Source organism: Dipodomys merriami, unplaced genomic scaffold, assembly GCF_024711535.1.
Source record: "Dipodomys merriami isolate MVZ:Mamm:240054 unplaced genomic scaffold, mDipMer1.0.p SCAF_19, whole genome shotgun sequence".
NCBI classification, from domain to species: domain Eukaryota; kingdom Metazoa; phylum Chordata; class Mammalia; order Rodentia; family Heteromyidae; genus Dipodomys; species Dipodomys merriami.
In genome coordinates, this window is record NW_027203270.1 from 21109279 (window position 1) to 21131066 (window position 21788).

Genomic DNA, 21788 nt, shown 5'->3' on the forward strand with positions numbered 1-21788 from the left:
AGGCGTGGCGGGAGTGGGCCCAGGGAAAGGAAACGCGGGAGCAGCCAGCCAGGCGGCGCGGGAGGGCTGAAAGGCGGAGCCGCTCGCGCGCGCCCACTGGTGGATGGAGGGGGAGACGCCCATGAAGTCCTTGCTGCCCGCCCCGCTCCTCCCCTCCCCTGCCCTTCCCCTCGCCTGGGAGGCTCGCGCTCCCGCCGCTCGCGCCTGCGCCGCCCGCCGCTCGCGGGAACGCGCCCTCTTCCCGGCGCGCGCACTCGCAGTCACCGCCACCCACCAGCTCCGGCACCAGCAGCAGCGCCGCCGCCACCGCCCACCTTCTGCCGCCGCCGCCTTCTCCTCCACTGTCCTCTTCTGTCCTCGCCTTCTGTCGACCATCAGGTAAGCACCGAGTCTCTGAAATCTGCCCCCCAGTTCGCCCCCTCTTACAACCCCACGTCGCCGCCCCTCGCCCCAAAGATGGGTTTATTGCGCTGGGCGTCCGTGAAGGGGGTGCAGGTAACGGGGGCCCACCCGCGCCCTGGACGCTCGGGACTGGGAAAGGAACGCGTGCAAGCGATGCACGCGCGCGAGTGAGTGCGTGTGTCTGTGCTCCTGTGTGCTGGGGGGGGGGGTCTGCACGACCCTCTTCGCACAAACCGGGGAGAGGGCCGAGCCGGCGGGGTGTGGGGCTGAGTCGGGAGGGAGGGCTGAACCAGCTTTGGGGGGGGGACTGAGCCCGGAGGGGAGGCCGAGCCGGCGGGGGGGGAGCTGAGCGGAGGGGGCACGGACGGCGGTGACCCTGGGGAGGGGTCAGCTCTGCACGCCTGATCTCAGCCTTTTGCCGCAATGGGCGTGGGTCTGTGTGTGTGAGTGTGTGTGTGTGTGTGTATGAATGTGTGAGAGAGAGGGGAGAGGGGGTCCAATGATGACCGCCCCCTCCCCCCAGCCCCGCCGCAACCGATTTTGCAATCGGATTTCTCCGACCCGGTTTGCAGTCCACCCCAAGGAAGACATGGATAAGGTTCTAGAAAAGATGACACCTCTCGGAGCGGGCCTCCGTTGCTCCTGATTTTAGGCAGTGGCCCACCCCCTCCCCTTTTTCTCCTTCAAGGGGAAAAAAAAAAGAACCTTCAGGGGACATTTGGGGGCTGGGAGGAATCGGGGAGCTGGGGAGGGGTCCAGGCGCGCTGTCATAGCCGCCCTTCCCCCTGCGCGCTCCCGGCGCGAGACCCGAGCCGCGCCGCGCCCGAGGGAAGATGGTGCGCGGACCTCGCCGGGCAAGCTCGAGAAGGCACGGGTCACCCGGCCTGGCCACGGGAGCTGGCCGGGTGGCCGCGGAGGCAGGCCCGCAGGCGCCCACCGGCGTGGAGCGGTGGCTGCAGGTGCATTTCGGGGCGGTTCCTTTCTCCGCGTTCGTCGCCAGGCGCCGGGGCGCCGGGCGTGTGCGCTCCCTGCCGGAGGCGCGGGCGGCGCGCGAGGCTCGCCCCTCACTGCGGCAGTGGGTGGGGACCTGGGTGGGCGAGAGTGGGGGAAGCGTGGGAGGTGCCGCCTCCCGCTCCCACCCTTCCCCCGCTCCCCCCCCCGAACGCGAGGTGCCATCTTTTTGCAGCGTGTCACGTCTTTATCGTACCATGCCAGGTCGGGTGGCCCGGCTCTGGAGGACCGGGCAGGGACCAACATGAAAGGGGAGAGGGGTAACGGGCGCCCAAGTCTGGAGCTTTTGCGGTTTGCCAGCGTGAGGCCTGGGGGGGCGTTCACCGGCGTTTTCTAAGGGAGCGCCCCGCTTTGTTTGTAGAGGTTACGTGATCTGCGATCTGCGCTCCCAGCCTAGCGTTTTGCCTTTTATTCTAAGCGCCTTCCCCCTGAACCTCCCGGCCACACACACACACACACACACACACACACACACACACACACACACACACACACACACCTTTTTCTCCCCCCATTTCGATCCCTTTGTTGAAATCTCAGGGCTTTCCAGGGTCGTCAGGGCTCCCCAGGGCACGCGCCGAAACGAGATGGTGACCCCGCGCAGCCCTTTCCACGAGTTCGGCCCGGTGCCTGGAAGCGTTAGCTGGGGGATGGGAGTGGAGAGCTCCGTGGTGCCCGGCGCTTGGTGGCCTGGAGGGGACCACACCCCTCCCTGCACTGGGAACAACCTGGGGGCCACACCCCAACTAGCCAATTTCTGGTGTTGGAAGGAGCTGGAAGGCAGGCCCCCTTCCCCGCTTTACACTTTACAGGCCCCTCCCGGCTTTACGCCTGGTGGCGACGAGGGACAGAGAGTGGGGGGAGGGACTTTAGGTCTTCCCTGTGGCCACACCCATCTTTGGGAGACCGGTGGGAGAGGTGGGGGTACCATGGAGGATTGCCGTGCGAACCACACGCGTCCCGAAGAGGGCCCTGGGGACCTTGCCTGCCCTTTTTCCCGTGGAGGTTGAGCACCCCGGGGTGGGGAGGTGGCTTAGTCCCCCGGAGGGTGCGGGAGGGAACCCGCCATCCCCGACTGGTGGCTCATTCTGATTGGTCCAAAGGCAAGAGCTACCCAGCTAGGCATCCCTGGTGTATTTTTATTATTGTGGGCTTACCTGTCAAGACTATTTTTCACTCCAGTCCAAGTTTTCCATCGTGGAGGGGTAGAGGGGTGGAGGGCGAACTCCCGATGATCAAGTCTTCGGTAAGCCTGGTACGAGTGGTTTTCTGGTTGCTTCTGTAGCTGAACATTGATGGGAACAGGGTGTACCTGAGCATACCTGAACCCAGTTAGCACCGTAGAGGCCGAGTGGTCCTTGTAGGCCGCCAGGTTGCTCAGAATTCCGGAGAATGGCTTGGCAGCCGAACCCACCTGGGCTGGGATATCAGGGCGTGCGCCCCCCCTTCCCCGGTTTTGGGCGCTTCCAGGCACTTCGTGGCTGGGTGCAGCAGGAGGTGGTGCCTGAGCAGCTTAAGGATGGATGCAAACACCTTGGGCCCGTACTCCCTTCCCTCTAGGACCTCAGAGGGCTGCAGGAGCCCGGTCCTGGACAAGGAAGCCGGGGAACAAGGCTTACCACGGAGGCCGCTGAGGCACAAGTGTCACCTCCCATCCGTCGTGGGGAGGGAGGTCGGAGGGGGCTGGCGCGCGCAGCTCAATGCAGAAACAAAGCGCAAGCCACGCGCCTTCGATTTCCGTCGGTTCTGAAAGGGGTTGGTAGTTTGGCCAGGACGCTGCTGTTGCCAAGGTGATGTTAATGAAGGATTGTTGTGGCCACGAGATGCCCCCTCCCCCCTCAGGTCATGAAGATTGGAGAAACTCCTTCCTTAGTTGTAGGCTTCGCCACCAGACTTGGGGGTCACCAGGATGGTACAGTGCTCAGACAAACACAGCACATCCAAAAATATCCCGGCCTCATGTATGTGCCTTCATACCCCGCCCCCCACTCCCACGCCTCCATTCTCAGCCGGCAAGGGCTCTTTTATGTCAGCAGAGACTCTACCCGTCTGTGGGCACTCTGGAGCTCCAGGCTTGGATCTTGGTTGGTTGCAGATGGGGATGGAGGATGGGACCTGTGACAATGACAATGTGGGCCCAGGCCCAGGCTCTGGGGAGAGGTTTTGAGTTCTGTGGGACCCCTACTGTGTGACTGGTTGTATAGCAGAAAGGGAAAAGTCTGCCTGTGTTAGTTTCTGTTGTAAATTCTGGTTGTCAGTTTGTGTCGAATGAAGCTATTTTCTCACCTAAGAATCACCTATCAACTCCCCACCCTCTCTCCAGGCTCCCCAGCAGTCAGGAGTGATTTTGGAAACTCATGGATTCCTTGACCAATATCATTTGCCTCCCTGGCCCTGGATACTGTCCCTGAGCTCTTCAGCTCAGGGTGAGCGCTCTACTACTTGAGCCACAGCACTACTTCTGGTTTTCTGGTGGTAAATTGGAGATAAGAGTCTCACAGTCTTTCCTGCCATGGCTGGCTTTGAACCATGATCCTCAGATCTTAGCCTCCTGAACAGCTAGGATTACAGGTGTGAGGCACCAGTGTCGGGCTCTTCTTTTTTTTTTTTTTAAACAATAACCTGGCCAGACAGTCCATGACTGTATGCCCCAGTCTTTCAGAGACCTGGCCTGCACATACCCATAGTGGTGAAAGGGTGTGGCTTGTAAGTGACTTCTAGTGTCAGGCACTGTTTCCCAGACAGGAACAAAGAAAATTGATAATGTCACAAAGTGCCAGATTGAGGAAAGATCTGGTTTATTCCCACTGGGAAAAAGAATCCCTTGTATTGAGCATGCCCTTTGACTCACATATCCTTGGAGGTTAAGATTAGCCTGCCAATAAGATAGCATTGTGGTACCCTTTCTGTAGGCTAACTTTCCCTTCTACCTTTTAAACATCAGTTCATGCAACTCATTTGTTGAAAAGTTTTAAGTTGTTTTTTTTTTCTACTTTCCTTCAGCATTGTATAATGTCATTTGAGAGGCTCCCTAGCTGTGGGTGTGAACATGTGTTACTTTTCCAATTGGATTTGTGGTGATTTTCCAACTAGTCTTTGCCTTCTATTTCTTTAGTCAGTTTATTCCTTCCTTCTACCTTAAAAAGGAATTACTTTGAAACAAATAAAAACACATTTGGGCTAATACAGGGCTAGACATATAGTAGATGTTTACTCTATACTCATCTAACAAATAAATGGATAAAATGTAAGCCTCTGTGTCAAGAGAGTTAACTAAGAGAAAGCAGAATGGAAACATTGGGAAAGTTTGGGAACAAATCCAACCCAGATTGTCCCAGCTCTGTTTCCAAGTGATGCCCAGACAATTGCCTCTGCCCAGGTGTACCTCCTTGCCCTGCTTCAGACCCTATAGCCTTATCTCAGGGCTTACCTCTTCCTTGTTGACCAAAAGGGGAAAGAAAAGGGGGAGAGGCCGTGTTCTAATTGGCTACCCCCTGGGCTGCACCTCCTAGAGGTATAGAGCAGGCTCCCTCTACTTTTCCCTCTCCACCCCCCTCCTGCTTCTTTTATCATTCACTTCAGAGACACCCTCTTCACCTCTCCATACCCCTAAAAATGCCCACTTGACCAAAGATGATTTGGCACTGGTGTTAGGGCACCTTGGCAGGTAAGGAGGAGAAGACTCCAACCTTCCAGCTGGGCTGCAGGAGAGGAGCCTGGTGTTCAAGCTGTGCCAAGGATGTTGCTAAAGTCCAGCAAGACACAAGCCATTCCCTTCCTTGAAGAATGATTGGGCCCCAATGTCAGTAGGGCAAAGTAGAGAACCTATGCTATAGAAACCCTTGCTCAGGCACTGTATCTCAACCACATCCATCAAGTGGGTTCTTGGAGTTGGAGATGATGATGTTTAACTCTTCTCTCGTGTAAGTGGGTGCTGTTACTACTTCTGTTACAGATAGGGAAACTGATACCCAGAGAGGCTCATAACCCAATGAGGCCCCACAGTGAGTGAGTGGTAGAGCTGGGGTTGTGCTGCCAGACCCACTCCTCTAAGTCTCTTGTGGAGTTAATAAACCTTTGTGGGCTAACCTGGAACTTCAGTCATGACCTACAACTTTGATTCCATGGCATATCCAGATTCCATAGCTATTGGCTCACAAAGGAATGCTTGCAAGAGTCTGATTAGAGCATGGTCTGAAATGGGGTTAAAATAAGGCAGTTAAAGATCTCCGTTTCTGATCTGGTCCTGACATGGGATACAAGGGATTTCATTCTGCCCTGGTGTTCTATTGATCAGACCTTACTCCTCTTTCCCCATATCCAGGGTTTCTGGACTTTTCTATGCCAGGTTTTATGGGGCACAGAGAAGACTGGAAGTTAGGATTGGGGGATCAAGACAGAGTCAGCTGTGGCCAAGGTCAAATCAGATCCTCACCTTAGGTTCTACCCCTCTCTTAAATTGAGCCTTGACACCCACCAATCAGGCTAGCTGTGAGACCAGAGGTGAGTGTGCAGTTGGGTGAGCATAGGAAGCCCTCATCTCAAGCATTTGGGATGAAGCCAAGCAGGCCCTGGGAGGCTGTGCTCACTGACCAGGCCCAGCCTCTGCAGTACATAACCCCTCCTTCAGAGGTAGGCTGTGGGGCTTCTCCCAACTCCTCTGTCCTCGGAACTCATTGTCACGCCCAACAGGCAAAGCTAAGATGTAGCTGCCACCCATAACCCTCCCTTCCAGCCTGCCTGTGCCAGCTTCAGCATGTGGACCATGGTCATCCCTGTGTCCTTACCCCAGAGGTGATTGTCCAGGAATCCTTTTCCTATCTTCGTAGCCATGTGGAGGCAGTGAGAGGCCACCAGGCAAGGTCTGGAGTAAGCAAATACAAGGTCTGCCAGTGTGCCAATACATGGGCATCAGCAAAAGTGACATACACAGAGGACTTCTAGGACGATTCTTTTAATGGGGTGGGGGGGCGGGTGGTGACATTTGCTGATATTTCAGTGGAGTCTTTGCTGAGCCCAATAAGAGATTCTATAGAAATCCCCAGGAAATGTACTTTGTGTCTCAGCTATTGGAGGAGGATCTGTGGGCGCCTGGAAGGCAGGTCCCCGGTGCCAGTCAGTGTTCTGCTTGGGGAAAGCCTTTGGCTCATGGCTAAGGATGTGGGCTCAGATCAGACTTAGAAGGTGCTAGTCTCAGCTGCCCTTGCATTGTTTAGCCTCTTGGGGAGTTTGTTTTTGTCACCTGTGACTTGGGCATGACAGTACCTTTCTCACAGGTTGCTATATATTTTGTTTGTTTGCTTGTTTGTTTTGGCAGTCCTGGGGTTTAAACTCAGAGCCTTGTACTTGCTAAACAGGTGCTTGACCACTTGAGCCACGTTCCCAGCCCTGCTGTGGCATTTAAATGTGATAATACAGGGTCAGGCACATAGTAACAACACTGAAAATGCCATTGTTGGTCATGTTCGCTGGCTGGACACTTGTGGTTGGAGGATTGTGTGGTGGTCTGCAGAGCCTGGTGATGGAATCAGTTGTGCTGGATAAAGGGTTATACTAAAGAGGATTCAAGATAGGAAAACTGAGCAGTGCCTGCCCAGCTCCCTGGAGCCAGGAGTAGTTGTACCAGAAGTAGATCTCCAAGGTGGCATGCATCCATGCTTAAAGACATACACAGGCTCTGGCTACAGACAGACCGGGGACTTCTCTGTTGTCCTGCATCTGTCCTCTTCTTCTCAAAATCCACTCCATGCCAGCGATATACTGTGGACCACACCAGTCTGAACTGAGGCCCTCCCCCTCCCTCTAGGAAGGATGACCTGGCTTGGCATGGCTGGTCAGACATCTTAATAATTTACTAGTTGAACAGAAAATGAGTGCTGATGGTTGAGAAAGTAACAGTGCTGACAGAAGGCAGGCAGTGGAAGTACAGGAGATCTTAGAACTGAACAAGTTGGCAACCTGGCAAGAAGAAGGCTTGATGGCACAATAAAGCACGCTCCTCATTTACATGTGCTTTATGGGCTATATCTTAGGAGTTTGAGAATCTCATAAGTCCTAAGTGAATCAATCAATTAGGCTTAAGTCTTTTATCTACAAAAGCAAGATAAAACAATCATAGTATGGTACTTTTATGTCATTATAGTAGAAATCATTTTTAAAATTGGATAGATACAAATAGACAGATAGACAGACAGACACATAGATATGCCATGTGCAATGTTACATCTCTGTAATCCTAGCATTCTGGAGGCTGAGGCAGGAGGATTGTGAATGTGATATGTAGCATAACAAGACCCTATCATCAAATCGAATAAATTAAACTAAGTGATAAAATATTTTATTTAAACAAAATAAACGGGTGTTTGTTCAATAATCTTTTGACATAGACCCCACATCTTCTCTTTGTGTGTAGAGTAACTGATTGCAATTCTCGTCTTTTTCTTTTTTGCCTATAGCATGCTCATAATGCATTGTGTAGCTCTTTAGAGTGCGACTCCTGATGTACACTGTGAAGTAATCTGAGTGCAGAATTTCTTCAACATGAATTTGTCTTTTCCCCACTGTCTCTAACACACCATTCAACTGTGCAAATACTACTCACTTTTATGAAGTCTTTCTGTTTGGTGCTTGCATTCCAGCACCTTCCACTTATTTGAGTTCTGTGATCATTTTACCAAGTTATGATAAATCATGTGATTATTTGAGTTGTGTGATTGTTGCAGCAAGTAGAATGGGCTGAGGTTTCTGAAGAAGCTCAGATGAATTTGGGTGTGAGCTAGGCTGTGGCAGGAACCTGTTTCCTGGCTGCAGATATCAGCCCTAGCTTTGGAGATTTACTTCTGCACTTCTTCTCAAGGAGAAGGGACCATTGTGGGGACTTTTGTGTTAAATAAAAGGTGGGCATCCTTCGGCACATACATCTTTGATTTTCTTTCAGGCTCAGCACTTTGAAGTCATTCACATAAAGTACCAACTTAAGGGAGAATTAAAAAATTCTCCCCATCAGACTCAAGTAAATGTTAATTGCTTCTACTATGTACTGTTAGGAGAGTTTTAGAAACTTAAGAGTTTTAGAAACAGCAAGCAAAAGTTAAATCTGGAGTCACTAATGATCTGTTTTACTCATAATCTTCCCTTTAGCCTGTCCATCCCACTGCTGACTCCAGGCATTAAAGGTAGAAGGGACATAATTTATCTCTGGTCCAGCTGCTGGTTTCCTTCTACCCCTAGCTGTGTATTCTATTTGGCTGGGAAGGCTGAGTGACACTGTCCTGGGACCTAGGTTGCAGTTGTACCACCCCCCCCCCAAAAAAAAGGCCCAGGAATGCACTTTTATCCTTTTATCCTCCTCCCCTCTCCAGGACAGCAAGGGTATTAGAAAACACCTGGGTCTTTAGCTGCTGGTCATGTGATCTGCAGCCAGCTCAAATGACAAGAAGGAAGTGCTGATGGGACAACAAAATAGTCCCTCTTCCAGGGAATAACAAATCGCACCAAACTATGAAATGCTGTAAACAGAATTGGGGAGGGGGATAAAAAAAAAAAAGCTCCATTTGTTTTAAAGCAAAACAAGCAAACAGACAAAGCAAAAACCCAGACTCAACCCAGGATCAAATCCAATTGCTTTATAGGTCATTCCAAGAGTGCTGATTTCACCAAACTGATTGCACTCCTGCTCCTCCCCTGCCTCCCTCTCCCTCCTCTTCACACTCTGTCTCCTCCTCCTTCTCCTCCTCTTCCTTTTCCTCTCCTTCTCCAACTTAACAAGAGACTTCTTGATAGATTAAGTTTTGAGCCTAAGGAAAGGTTGCAGGTTAAAGAATGCCTTTGGTCACACACACACACACAACTGCATATATGTATATGTGTATGTATATATACGTGAATATTCACATGCTGCTTGTATGTATGTGTTTTTTTTTAATATTAAGTTTTCTGAAACCCAAACAGTTATCAACTTTGGTATTGCTAGTATGTTGGAATTAAGTCAATGTAGCTGATAAAGCTAAGATTGGTTATACAAATAAAGCATGTGCATATAACTTCCTGCGGCCTGGGGCACAGTAGAAATCCTGGTACGGACTGATACACATTGGTCCCTTTCAAAGCCACCCATTGCCAAAAACACAAGGAAGGGCCTTTGGAGCTGTTACCAGCCCTCCTGCCATCTGTTCCCTGTCTTGTCTTTTCCCCAAGAACAAGGGCCATTCTACCTGGGCCCTAGTTCCATGCTTCCAAGTCTGCCTCTGCCTCCCATGAAGCCAGCTCAGTACAGAAGGATGGATTTTTTTTTTTCAGAATAGCCCAAATCCACTTGAATAATGTACAGAGCATTCACAAACTCACCTGAGCCTTCCATAAACCTCTTTAGTATTTTCCCTGGCTAAGCCTCTGGGGGGATAATGTGCCGCACTAGAATCTCCCTCCTGACTGGCTCAGTTCCTCCTAGTTCTGAGGTCCTCTCCTTCCCAGCTCACTGGTACCTGAGAAAAGGCCAGCGCGGGGTGTGCTGTCCTCCCTGGCATGCTACAAAAGACTGAATACATTGAAATACCTTCCTTTCCGTGTCTCTTAAGTGCTATACATAATCATGAAGCAGTATTTAATGGCTGATGGGAAATGTAGGGGAAAAATTTTAATCAGTAAGATTCACACTCTAAGTTGATAGTCTGGGCTGAGGTTTAAAATAAGACTTTTTAAAAAAAGATTCCATCTGATGGTTTGTTGCAAGATTAAATTCCAGAAGCCAGTACTTTCCTCATTCTACCGTCGTGTTTATCACCAGCTCCTTGGGCTCCATAGGCCCTGAATTTAATTGTTAATTTAATTGACTGACTAAGTGACTTTTGGCAAAAAGGAAGAATTCCCACACTTCTTTACTTTTATCTGTGAAAAGGAGTGATTATGTGGTCTTCTCCCTCCAAAAGGAAGCCCCAGGCGGTTCCCTCTTCTCCCTGGCAGTCACAGAACTGAGATGAAAGATGAGTGCATTCTTTGGAGCATCTCAGAAGACAGTGTGCAGGGAAGTGGGTGGCTCCTGGGAGCTGCAGACAGCATTGATCTGAAGTTCCTTGGGGCCTAGAGGAGCCTGCTGACTGAAATGGCTCAGCTGCTGCCACCTTGCTCCTGAGCTGCAGCCAGAGGAGGCAGCTGGTTCTCAGGGGTGAAATCTGGGTCACAGAGTCCATGCCCAGGAGCAATGGATAGACAGCCACAGTCTAGCCTCTATTTGTTTGTATCTGTCTCCTTTTTTTTGACAAGAAGACCCCAAACCAGGGTGCAGGATAGTGGGTAGGATGTTCTTTGCGTGACCCCCAAGTGATTTCTAACCTCTGCCAGTGCAGGCTTCTCCGGAAATGGGCTGGGACTTCCTTTTTATGGCTGATGTCAAGACCTTTGGATGGAATTTCCTGGGACCTTTCCTGTTCTCTCTGGGGATTTTAGTTTCTTCCTAAGTAGACAGGGACTTAGTATAGCATGGCATCTTCTAATTATGCCCAGCGCGGCCTCTCCTGGCACACAGACTGTTTGGCATGCGACAAGAATTGATAAAGGCCACCGTGATTAAATTAAAGTCAGCACTGACTGATGGGATCATGTTCTGATGGCTTATTGAATGGAATGGCTTTAAACTGACATGGAGCTGGGCTGAGGTTTATTTGTTTCTCTCTGGGAATGGGAAGTTTCTCAAGGGCATAGATGGTGGGGATTTTGTGCAGACACCCCCCCCCCAACTGGACGGTGGTCCATACGTCTAACCTCGTGGTGGAGGTTTGAACACCAGTCCTGCTCTCCTAGTGGCTCCAGATCACTGTCCTTGGTTACATCAGCGCTGCCCTCATTCACACCCACCTCCTCCACTTGAATCTTTGGAATCTCTTCCCTCTAGATCCTGGAGCATGTCTGCCAGGTCCTTCCTCCTGTCACCTGGATTTACCCCTTCCCTCGCCCATTCTGTCTGCGCCAAAACAGGTGGAGGCCCTCCCACCTCCTCCAGGATGATGATGGAAACAATCTTTGCTCCCACGTCTGTTTCCATAATTCGCATCCAATCTGTTTTTCATTTCATTTCAGTGCCAAATTCTTCCCAGCACTGTCCAAGCAGACTCTGTCCCCTGCTAACAGGCCATGGCCAGCCTCATGCCACCGTCCCACCCACCACCAGCTTGCCTAGTCTCTTTCATCCCTCACTTATCTGGGTCCCCTGCCCTTCCTGTTTCAGCCACGGCTCCTGTCCTCCCTGAGGGCAGCTCCAGGTGCTGCTTACTCTGACCCTCCTCTCTCCCCCTGCTCACTGCCACAGTGTTGGTGCTCAGTTGTCTTCCTCTGTCTTGTTTGTGCACAGGTCTCATTTCTCCACAGGTATGGGCAGGGCCCAGACCGTGTCTCCTGCTCTTCTGTGCCCTTGAGTGTGTGCACTCACAGCTGGTAGACTCACTCTTTTTTCCTTTTTTCTTTTTTTTCAGTACTGGGGATTTAACTCAAGGCTCCTTGAGTCAAGTGTTGTGTCACCAAGCCATACAGCAAGGCCTTTGATTTTTAGTTTGTTTCTCAGATAAGATCTTGTGCTTTTTGCTCCAGCCTGCCTTGACTATGATCCTCTGCCTCCTGTGTTACTGGGATGATAGGTGTATACTACCACACTCAACTTGTTTTTGAGAGAGGATTTCACTGATTTTGCCCAGACTGGCCTCAAACCTTGATCATTCTGTCTCTACCTCCTCAGGTGCTGGGATTATAGGCATGAGCCACCATATCTGGCACACAACACTCACTCTTCACGAATGGGGTTGGGGGCTGATGTCAGATACATTTTGTATCTGCTCTTAAATAAAGCATGCCTATTATCTATTAGCCCACAGTCTTTATTACTCTGAACTTGAAAATAATAAAAACCATATTTCCTCTGAAATGCTTTTTCAGGGCGCTAGTGGCTCACGCCTGTAATCCTAGCTACTCAGGAGGCTGAGCTCTGAGGATCGTGGTTCAAAATCAGTCCAGGCAGGAAAGGCCATGAGACTCCAATAAATCACCAGAAGGAAGTGGCACTGTGGCTCAAGTGGTAGAGTGCTCACCTTGAGCTGAAGAGCTGAGGGACAGCGCCTAGGCCCAGAGTTCAAGTCCCATGACCGAAAAAAATACTATGTATGAAATGCTTTTTCATTGTTCAGTTTGCCCTCCTTCAAACCAACCTGACTCACCCAAATAGACCAAATTAGTGTGGCTGTACAAAAATTCAGATAACAGTAGCAGTAGCAGATTGCATTTATTTTCCTGTTGTCTCTGTTAAACCTCACTGCCTGATGAGGAAAAGGCATCATCCCAATCCCAGTTTGTAGAGTAAGAGATTGAGAGATTTCAGGACTAGGGAAGGAGATGGGTGGGACTCCATGCCAGGCACCACTCTGCCCCTGCCCTGGCCCACAGATCCTCCCCCATCCAGCTCCATGCCTTGCCAGCCACTGAAGAGCCAGGGGACATGTCTTTAGTGCTAAGGACCCAGGAAGCCTGCCCTCCAGTTCTATATATGGGTTGCATGTAACATGAGCCTGGAGAAATAATTTTAAGCTGCAAGCAACCCTCTAAACCAAGCCACTGCTTCATGTGGCTGGTGACGGCAGAACCAAATTTAGTGTCATGGTCCACACTTACCAGAGAAGCTCCATTTTCTCCCATCTGTCAGGATGCAGGAGAAATGAACACACCTGTAGGGTGGGGGGGGACACCTGTAGGGTGGGGGGGCGTGGAGAAGGGGGGCTGGAAGCTATGGATAAGGGAGCCTCAGGGAAAGGATGCTCAGTTCCCAGGCAGTGCCTACAGAGAGAAATTTAATTCAAACTGCTGCTAGAAAAGAGGGTCCTGCTAGTTGCAGGTGGCTCATGCCTGTAATCCTAGCTACTTCAGAGCTGAGATCTGAGGATCCCAGTTTAAAGCCAGCCCCTGCAGGAAAGTCCATGAGACTCTTATCTCCAGTTAATCCCTAGAAAACCAGAAGTAGTGCTGTCACTCAAAGTTATAGAGCAAAAGAGCTCAGGGACAGCACCCAGGTCCTGACTTCAAGCCCCATGACTGCCCTCCACCTCCACCAAAAAAAAAAGGGGGGGTGAGGAGATGGGAAAACAGAACCTGCTGGAGCTTGCCAGCCTCCTTGTTCTACCCCCAAAATCCACACTCTGCAACTGCAAAGTAGGGACAGTGGGGCACAGGAAGGAGGGGCTCACACAAGTATGGCTAGGGGTTTGGTTTCTGTACCTCCCAGGGACTTCCATGGTTTTGAATAAATGTCCCACAGTTCCTCCCTCTAATCAAGATCACGGCCATTTCTGTTCCCTTCTTATAACCCACCGTCTCTACATTTAAAAAAAAATCTTCTAGTTGTATAGCGAAGACACTATATGTGAAATCTGAGATCCCACCCCAGTATCCCTGTCTCTCTTCTCTCTCTCTCTCTGCTAGGGTTGGGGGGAAAGGGGTCATTTCTGTATCTAAAATGTTTTCAAGGTGAGCAGTTCTATAAGGAAATCCTTAAAATCAACCATTCCAGAGTTGTTGAGGCAGTGGCTGGCCATGGCCTCGAGAACCTCTCCTCCTCCCCGCGCCCCCATCAAGACCTCCACTAAGTGCACATGGCCCAGGATGCATTTGCAATTGGGCCAGGGGATCTCCTTCCATCACCACAGGCCAGTCAAAGCGTGCTGGTCACCTCTGTGCTCTAGGTGCAGGGCCTTCACCATCAAAGGCAGCCATGTAAGACACTCAGGTTCTCTGTCACTCCTGAACTCTTTGAGGTTGCCGCCTGCTAGTGGGTACCTCCCCTACTGGGCCCCAAGTTTGCAGAGAACACTTGGGACAACCTGGCTTTCTAGATATACTAAGATTGACCTAATTTGGAGTAATTAGTGGAAGTTATGAGTCACTCTAATATTCTTACTTGGATGCTAGCCTCTAGGCATTTGGAAGAGGCAAGTGATATGGACGTTCAAACACAGGCAAGGATGGCCTTATGCATGGGATGTCTATGTGGTGTGATTTCAGGGTACTGGGATGAGCTTCCATCTCCCAATTACTAGTAAGTAGATAGTACTCTATAATTTAGATGGTGTCATTTAATTCATGTTGCACATGTAAATGAAGAATTCATTCTCCTCAATTCAAGCTCTATGGTACAGAGCTTGCCTGGCATGTGTGAGGCCTTGGATTCCACCCCAGAACATTCAGACATTGAGATTCAGGGAGGGTACGTGGGGTTTGGGAAGTGAAGTGGGATTCTGGAGATGTAAGTGGCATCTGATATCACATAGCTGGCAGGGAATTTGAACCCAGAGCTTCTGATCCCCCTTTTGGATTCACTATTCTCCCTTGAGAGGCCTGCCATTTATTAAGCTGCTAGTGCCTGGGCAGGTGGAGACAAGACCTCAATCACCTTCTCCCCCAAAACAAAGCAAAAAGAATGCTGGTTGGTTGGTTAGCTGGCTGGCTTGTTGGCTGCTGGTTGATTGGTCAGCTGGTTAGCTGGCTAAAGCTGGACAGGGCAGAGACCTGGAATGTCAGCTTGAGGGCTTGTATCACAGGATAAATAAGGGAACAGATAGATTTTTTTCCTTTAAAGTAAAACATGGAGCTATTCATCACAAGATGTGTTCACAGGCTGTGCACATTATTTTTATCCATTATCCCCACAAGGATAGTAATTGTGGGGCAGAAATCAAGATCACAGGCCTAGGGTGAGCTGAACAGGGATGGGTGGGGGCTGCAGGCTCTGCCAGCCTTCCAGGTGGCAGCTCTGTGTGTGGCTGGGGCTGGGGGCACTAACAGGAGACAAGGGAGAAGGCTGGAGCCCACTCATGTTTCCAGGAATCTGGAAGACACAGAAGAAGAAAGGTCATCATGTATTAAGGGTGAATAAAGTAATTCATTTAACAATACAAGTTTTGGGGTTTTTCTTGTTTGTTTGTTTTGGTTTTTGAGGTTTTTTTGGAAACTAAAGGCTAAGAGTACCAGCTACGATATAAAAGATAATTGGTAAATTAGCCAAGTTTCTCTTTAGATTAAAATTTTCTGCTTTCACAACTGCTAATACCCATGATTTGTGCTTAATTTCTACCACATGATCTCATAATTGGGGTCCCATGGGGAGCAGACACCCTCTCCTCCCCAGCGCTATTTTAGTAGTTGTGTCTTCAGTGTTCTGTTGAACGAATGAGCACCTCCATTGTTCACTGATGCAATAAGTGAACTAGCGAATGAATACCACACAGATTAAAACTCAAGGCCAGCCTCCTATTTTAATTTACCATGTTCAGATTTTGTGCGAAACTTATAAAGAACTCTTTATAAAGCTGTTGCTCAATGCTGGGTTGTAGTTTGTTAGTAGGGTTCTTACTAGCATTTATAAGTCTTGGGTTTGAATCCCTTAACACTGCCAAAACACACAAAAATTGTAGTTTATATATACTACCTATTGATACCAACACACAATAGAGGCCTTGTTTGGAAAGTTAAATTTTGTGAAATTCTGACTCAGCCATCTTTGCTTAACATATTTATGAAGAAGTGATTTAGTCGTATGTGTATGACCACTCCATGGATAAAATAGTGTATTCTTGAAAAGGGAGGTGGGTGGGTGAGTGGGTTTTAGTGTTCTTGAATTATAAAGATACCACTTGTGGCACCCATGGGAGGTTTTCTTTTCTTTTTCTTTCTTTTTTTTTTTTTTTTTTTTTTTTTTTGGTTGTGGGGCTTGAACTCTGGACCTGAACACTGTCCCTCAGCTCTTCAGTTCAAGGCTAGTGCTCTACTACTTGAGCCACAGCGCCACTTCCACCCATAGGAGCTTTTGTAAACCTTTTTTATATAAATGATGAGCTCTAAGTGTTCATGGAAGGATATAGATTTTAGGTCCAGCTGAGCAAGAGTTTCTTTTCACTGGGAATAGAGTCATACCACATCTCACAGACGTTCCTGCCTAGGCTGGCTTCGAACCTCAGTACTCAGGTCTCAGCTTCCTGAGTAGCTAGGCTTACGGGTATGAGCTGCCAGTGCCCAGCAATAAATTTTTTTTAAAGAAGACTTTCTTAGTCTGAGTATATGAAGTAATAGAGCACCTGCCTACCAAATACAAGGCCCTAAGTTCAAACCACAGCATCAAAAAAAAATTTTTTTGTCAGTTGTGGGGCTTGAACTCAGAGGCTGGGTGCTGTCCCTGACTCTTTTTCTCAAGAGTAATGCTCTACTACTTTGATCCTTGGCACCACTTCTAGTTGGCTAGTGGTTAATTGGAGATGAGATTCTCACAGGTTTTCCTGCCTAGGCTGGTTTTGAACTGAGATTCTCAGATCTCAGCTTCCTGAGCAGCTAGGATTACAGGCATGATTACTAGCTAACATTACTAGTGACCAGCAGATTTTTAAAAGACAGACAAGAAATCTAAGCATAGGGAACTACAAAATACCTCCCTCCCCCGGCAAAGACATCAGTTCTAAGCCCAGAATCCATGAACTTTTCATCCTTATTTTCAGATAGATGACCTTACTTGCAAAAGGGTTTTACAGATAGGATTACATTAATGACCTGGAGGAAATTATCCTGAAGGATCTTGGTGGATCCTAAATGCAGTCATCTATGCACATAAGAGTGAGCAGAGGAGACTAAGAACACAGGAGAGATGTCAAAGAGATGTTGGGGGCAGAGACTGCAGCCAAATAGCAACAAGCCAAGAGGTGCTAGCAGCCACCAAAGACTGGAAGAGGTAGGGCTTCTTTCCTGAGCTTTCCCAGGGAGCCTGGCCCTGCCAACCCCTGATTTCAATCCAATGACAGTGATTTCAGACTTCAGGCCTCCAAAACGGTGAGAGAATTAAAATCTGCTGCCTTAAGCCATTAGCTTTGTGGTTCATTTGTTATAGCAGAAAGCCAATGTAGTAAGTATGTCCCATGCAAAAAAAAAAAAAAAATGTGTAGTGCTTCCTGCAATTTATTTGGCAATTCTCATTCTCAGAGCCAAAGAAAGTGGTTTTGAAATGCGAAGAAAAAAAAGCTGACATTGCTGCCCAGAAGTAGGCTTTGAAAACACTAGGTTAATTTGAACTTTACCAGTCACCTGTAGACAAAAGAGGTCCTCAATTAGACAGGTGTTCATGACTTATTCTTTCAACGGTCACCTGAGTACCTACTGTAATAAGAAGCTCTGGGTAAGGGTAGAAGAGGCAGCCATTGGTTGGGTACCTTGAAGTTAAATTGAGAAGCATTCAGATAAATCATGTGAAATACTCCCATAAACAGCATGGAGATTCTGCCCTGTGTTTCTAGTTACCCGATCCACCCTTGGACTGGAGAGGTCGAGGGCTTCTGAGGGAGGACATGCAGCTGCCCTGTAAGATGTCGGGAGCTGCTGGTCCAGAATTCCAAGGGAGACTTCAAGGGGAGTAGATGCAAGATGTCTTCATCATTTCCTGTCACATCCCACTCTAAAATGCACCCCACAGAGGCAAGCGTTAAAGACCACTGTGGCCTGGTTTCCCATGTGAATAGGGATCCCAGCCATGCCAGGATGTCCATGGTTTTGGGGTAGGGCTCAATGCTGTTCCAGTGAGGGTGAGGGCTGCTCCTTATTCCCCTCTGCCTGTTCAACACCTGGATGTCTTTTAGTGATGCTTCAGGGATGTTCCGCAGTGTTGGACTTTAGGGGGCCCTGGGGCATCCAGAACAAACCAGTATTCTAGGACACCTTAGAATTGCTTCTCCAGGCTGGGTGCCAATGGCCCATGCCTGTATTCCTAGCTACTCAGGAGGCTGAGATCTGAGGATCACAGTTCAAAGCCAGCCCAGGCAGGAAAATTCATGAGACTCTTATCTCTAATTAATCACAGAAAAAGCTGGAAGTGACACTGTGGCTCAAGTGTTAGCTTTGAGCAAAAAGGAACTCAGGAGCTGGGTACCAGTAGCTCACGCCTGTAGTCCTAGCTACTCAGGAGGCTGAAATCTGAGAATCGCAGTTCAAAGCCAGCCTGGGTAGGAAAGTCCCTGAAATTCTTATCTCCAATAAACCAGAAAAACGGAAGTGGTGCTGTGGCTTGAGTGGTAGAGCACTAACCTTGAGCTGAAGAGCTGAGGAACAGTGCCCAGGGCCAGAGTTCAAGCCCTAGCACTGAACCAAACCAAAACAAAACAAAAGGGACAGCACCCAGGCCCAGAACTGGCAGAAAAAAAAAAAAAAGAAAAAGAAAAAGGAATTGTCTCCCAAATACCCAGACAGAGATTAAAACCAGGAACTTCTTAGGGAAAAAAGAACAAAAGCAGGGCAGGAGATTAAATAGGAAAAAGATGCTTGATCTCACCCGTAAGCAAAAGACTGCCACTCAGGCACAGTGAGATGCCTTTGCTTGCAAATCACACATAGCAAGATCACCGCTCCGCTAGGCCATCATCACTCACTGATAGAACACCTTTAGCAGGGCATTGCACACTTGCACACCCCAGGTTTCATCCTTCCTGTCTGAGCAAAGGCTTAAGTTCGAGATTCACGGCAGACTTTTTTTTTTGTTTTCTTTTTTTTTTTGGGGGGGGGGTCCGGTCGTGGGGCCTGAACTCTGGGCCTGGGCACTGTCCCTCAGCTCTTCAGCTCAAGGCTAGTGCTCTACCACTTGAGCCACAGCGCCACTTCCAACTTTTTTTTTTCTGCTTATGTGGTACTGAGGAATCGAACCCAGGACTCATGCATGCAAGGCAAGCACTCTATCACTGAGCCACCTTCCCAGCCCTCACGGGAGACTTTGATACAGAGGTCATGGTGGTCCTTGAGCACCCCAGGAGAGCCCCCCATTGAAGAGCATCATGAGACGAGGTGGCCAATTGTGTCTATCATTTCCTGGCTTTCAGGTTAGATCCTATTATGTAACAAACCACCTCAACGCTATTTTTCTTCAAAGCGCTCTGGCACACATGACCTCATCCAGCCACTCCAGACCGGTGGCACTTCCTGTTTGGAAGGGGAAAAAGCAGACACTGCCATCCACAGTCCAGCTGCTGCCTTCTCTTAGAATGACTTCCTAGCGCGGGATTCACATCCAGCTTGTCCAAGGCGGGCTGCGTACCACCACCAACCACCATTCCTTGAGGGTGTCAGAGCCCAGCCAGAAGCCCTGGTCTTAGAGGATGACCTCCACACTCCATGAAGCAACCACAACATCAGTCCCAAGAGCTGACCAACAGGCCATCCGCTGGCTTGGTGCCCGTTGGGTTGCTGTGTGCCTCCCTCCACACACACACACCCAGGGAGGCTGGAGTGGAAGCATCCTGGCCTCCACGGCCTCTGTGTAGATAGTGATTGCCCCGCATGGCCTGCAGGACCCTGAGCTCTCCAGAACATGATGAAATAAGAACCCTGGCCTCATGTCCTGCCCAGACCTCCCCCTGCCTTCCTGACAGTCCCCAGCTCACTCTCCAGAGGTCTTCATTAGCCCTCTGGCAAGAAAGCTGGGAGGGAAGGGAGAGGGTGCAGGGAGCAGCCCAGACATGACAACATTTGTCTTCCTCCCCCTTGCAGGACCTCCCTTCTCCCTATACCACCCCTGCTTTCTGAGGTTAGGCTGTGCCAACATCATAAAGTAGGAAGGACATTAAGTTTGGCATCTTAACAGATGCTAGAGCCACTTGAGAAATGAGGGTACTAAGGAATCCAGAGAGGTAAAGCAAATCCCCAGAGCCACACAGCAAGTTGTGGCCTTTCTCTCTCCTCATACAGATCCCCTCCTCTGCCTCACATCACCTCCCTCCAGTGCTGCCCCACCCGCACGGGGACCTTCAGATGCACTTGGCTCATTAGGCCAGGAAACCCCAGCATCTCAGGTTCCATGAAGTGAAGACTTGGCCTCTCAGATGATGGAGGCCAGTCACTGGGACACCTGATCTGATTTACAGATGTGTCCCCTAACACCAGCTTTCCAGAACATTCCCACTGTCTTTCATAACATGATCAACTCTTCTTCTACTGCCATCTCTACTGTGGAAATTGTTGTTCCACTGATTTTGACAAACCACATTGGCTTTCAGTGAGGCCTGGGCAGAATGGCTTCAGCCTAGAGCTTGCTCTCAGGAGAAAAAAAAATTATCCAGGCAAAAGCACACACAGAAACAAAATCTAGCTGGGTGCAAGTGGCTCATGCCTGTATTCCTAGCTATTCAGGAGGCTGAGATCTGAGGATCACAGTTCAAAGCCAGCCCAGGCAAGGAAAGTCAGTGAGACTCTTATGTCCAATTAACCACCAGAAAACTGGAAGTGGAGCAGCTCAAGTGGTAGAGTGATGTCCTTGAGCTGAAGAGCTCAGGAACAGTGCCAGGCCCAGAGTTCAAGCCCCATGACCAACCAAAAAAAAAAGAAAGAGAGAAAGAGAGAGGGAGAAAGAAAGAAAGAAAAAGAAAGAAAGAAAGAAAGAGAGAAAGAGAGAGGGAGAAAGAAAGAAAGAAAAAGAAAGAAAGAAAGAAAGAAAGAAAGAAAGAAAGAAAGAAAGAAAGAAAGAAAGAAAGAACTTCTGAAAAATTGCTCTACATGGAGATGGATCCTCTTGCTTTACCACAGGCTGAGTAGCCTCCAGCCTCTACTGAGAAGGGGCACTGATCTTTCTCCATGGTCCAGAGCCAAGCAGAAGAGGCAGCCTGGTGCAAGGGGAGCCTCATCTCTGCCAGTGGATCTCTGCTTTTCCCCTCTGTGCTTGAATTACTCAAGCAGCATTTGTGGCTGCAAAATTAGGTTAATGAGGCATTCTTGTCCAGGGAGACTGTGCATTCTGAAGAGCAAATGTAGTTGAGAAAGAAGGGTGGCACTGCCCACCCCTTTGGTCCACCGTTAATGGGCACTCAGGAGACCAGAGGTTAGCGTGCTTTGAGAGTCTTTAGTTTATAGTCTGCAGACAGTGCTGCACACTTCCATCTGCTGTGGTGAACCTTTTATAATGCAGGTTGCAGAACCTACACTTGGATTCGTTTCAAAAATCATTAGGGCCATAGTTCTTGTGTGTGTGTGTCGGGGCGGGGGGCTGGGGGGAGGAACTTCAAGTTTCTTAATGTTATACAACTTATACCACAAATCAATTTCTGGTTGCCAAAATCCCACAGAAGTGCACAAATCACTTTTATAATCAGACAAATAAGGGAGATATTTTGTAAACCTCATCAACTTCATTTTCCTCCCGCTCATCATTTGGAGTCTGCTCCAGTCTGAGTATTGGTGTCCTCAAATTCCTTTTGTTGAAATCTTCACTCCCAAAGTGGTATTGGAGGGGCATGTTCTTGGGGAGATACCTGGAGGGCAGAGTTCTCAGGAATGAGACCCTGAAGATCTAGCTCACAGTTAGGGCAACTGGCTATGAAGAAACAGCT

The 21788-nt window shown here is 49.2% G+C and overlaps 1 protein-coding gene across 14 annotated transcripts in view; it reads left to right on the plus strand.

Moving 5' to 3' along the window:
* Positions 1-246: 246 nt before the first annotated feature.
* The window catches only part of Mapt (microtubule associated protein tau), a 102173-nt gene continuing 80631 nt past the window's right edge, over positions 247-21788 (plus strand). For 2 of the 14 annotated variants that reach the window (XM_070027669.1, XM_070027671.1), the window contains exon 1: positions 252-378. The gene's annotated coding sequence lies outside the window, so the exon portion shown is untranslated. Of the gene's footprint in view, positions 379-21788 lie in introns of all 14 variants that reach the window. The other 12 variants (XM_070027672.1, XM_070027676.1, XM_070027678.1 and 9 more) reach the window with 8 other exon arrangements.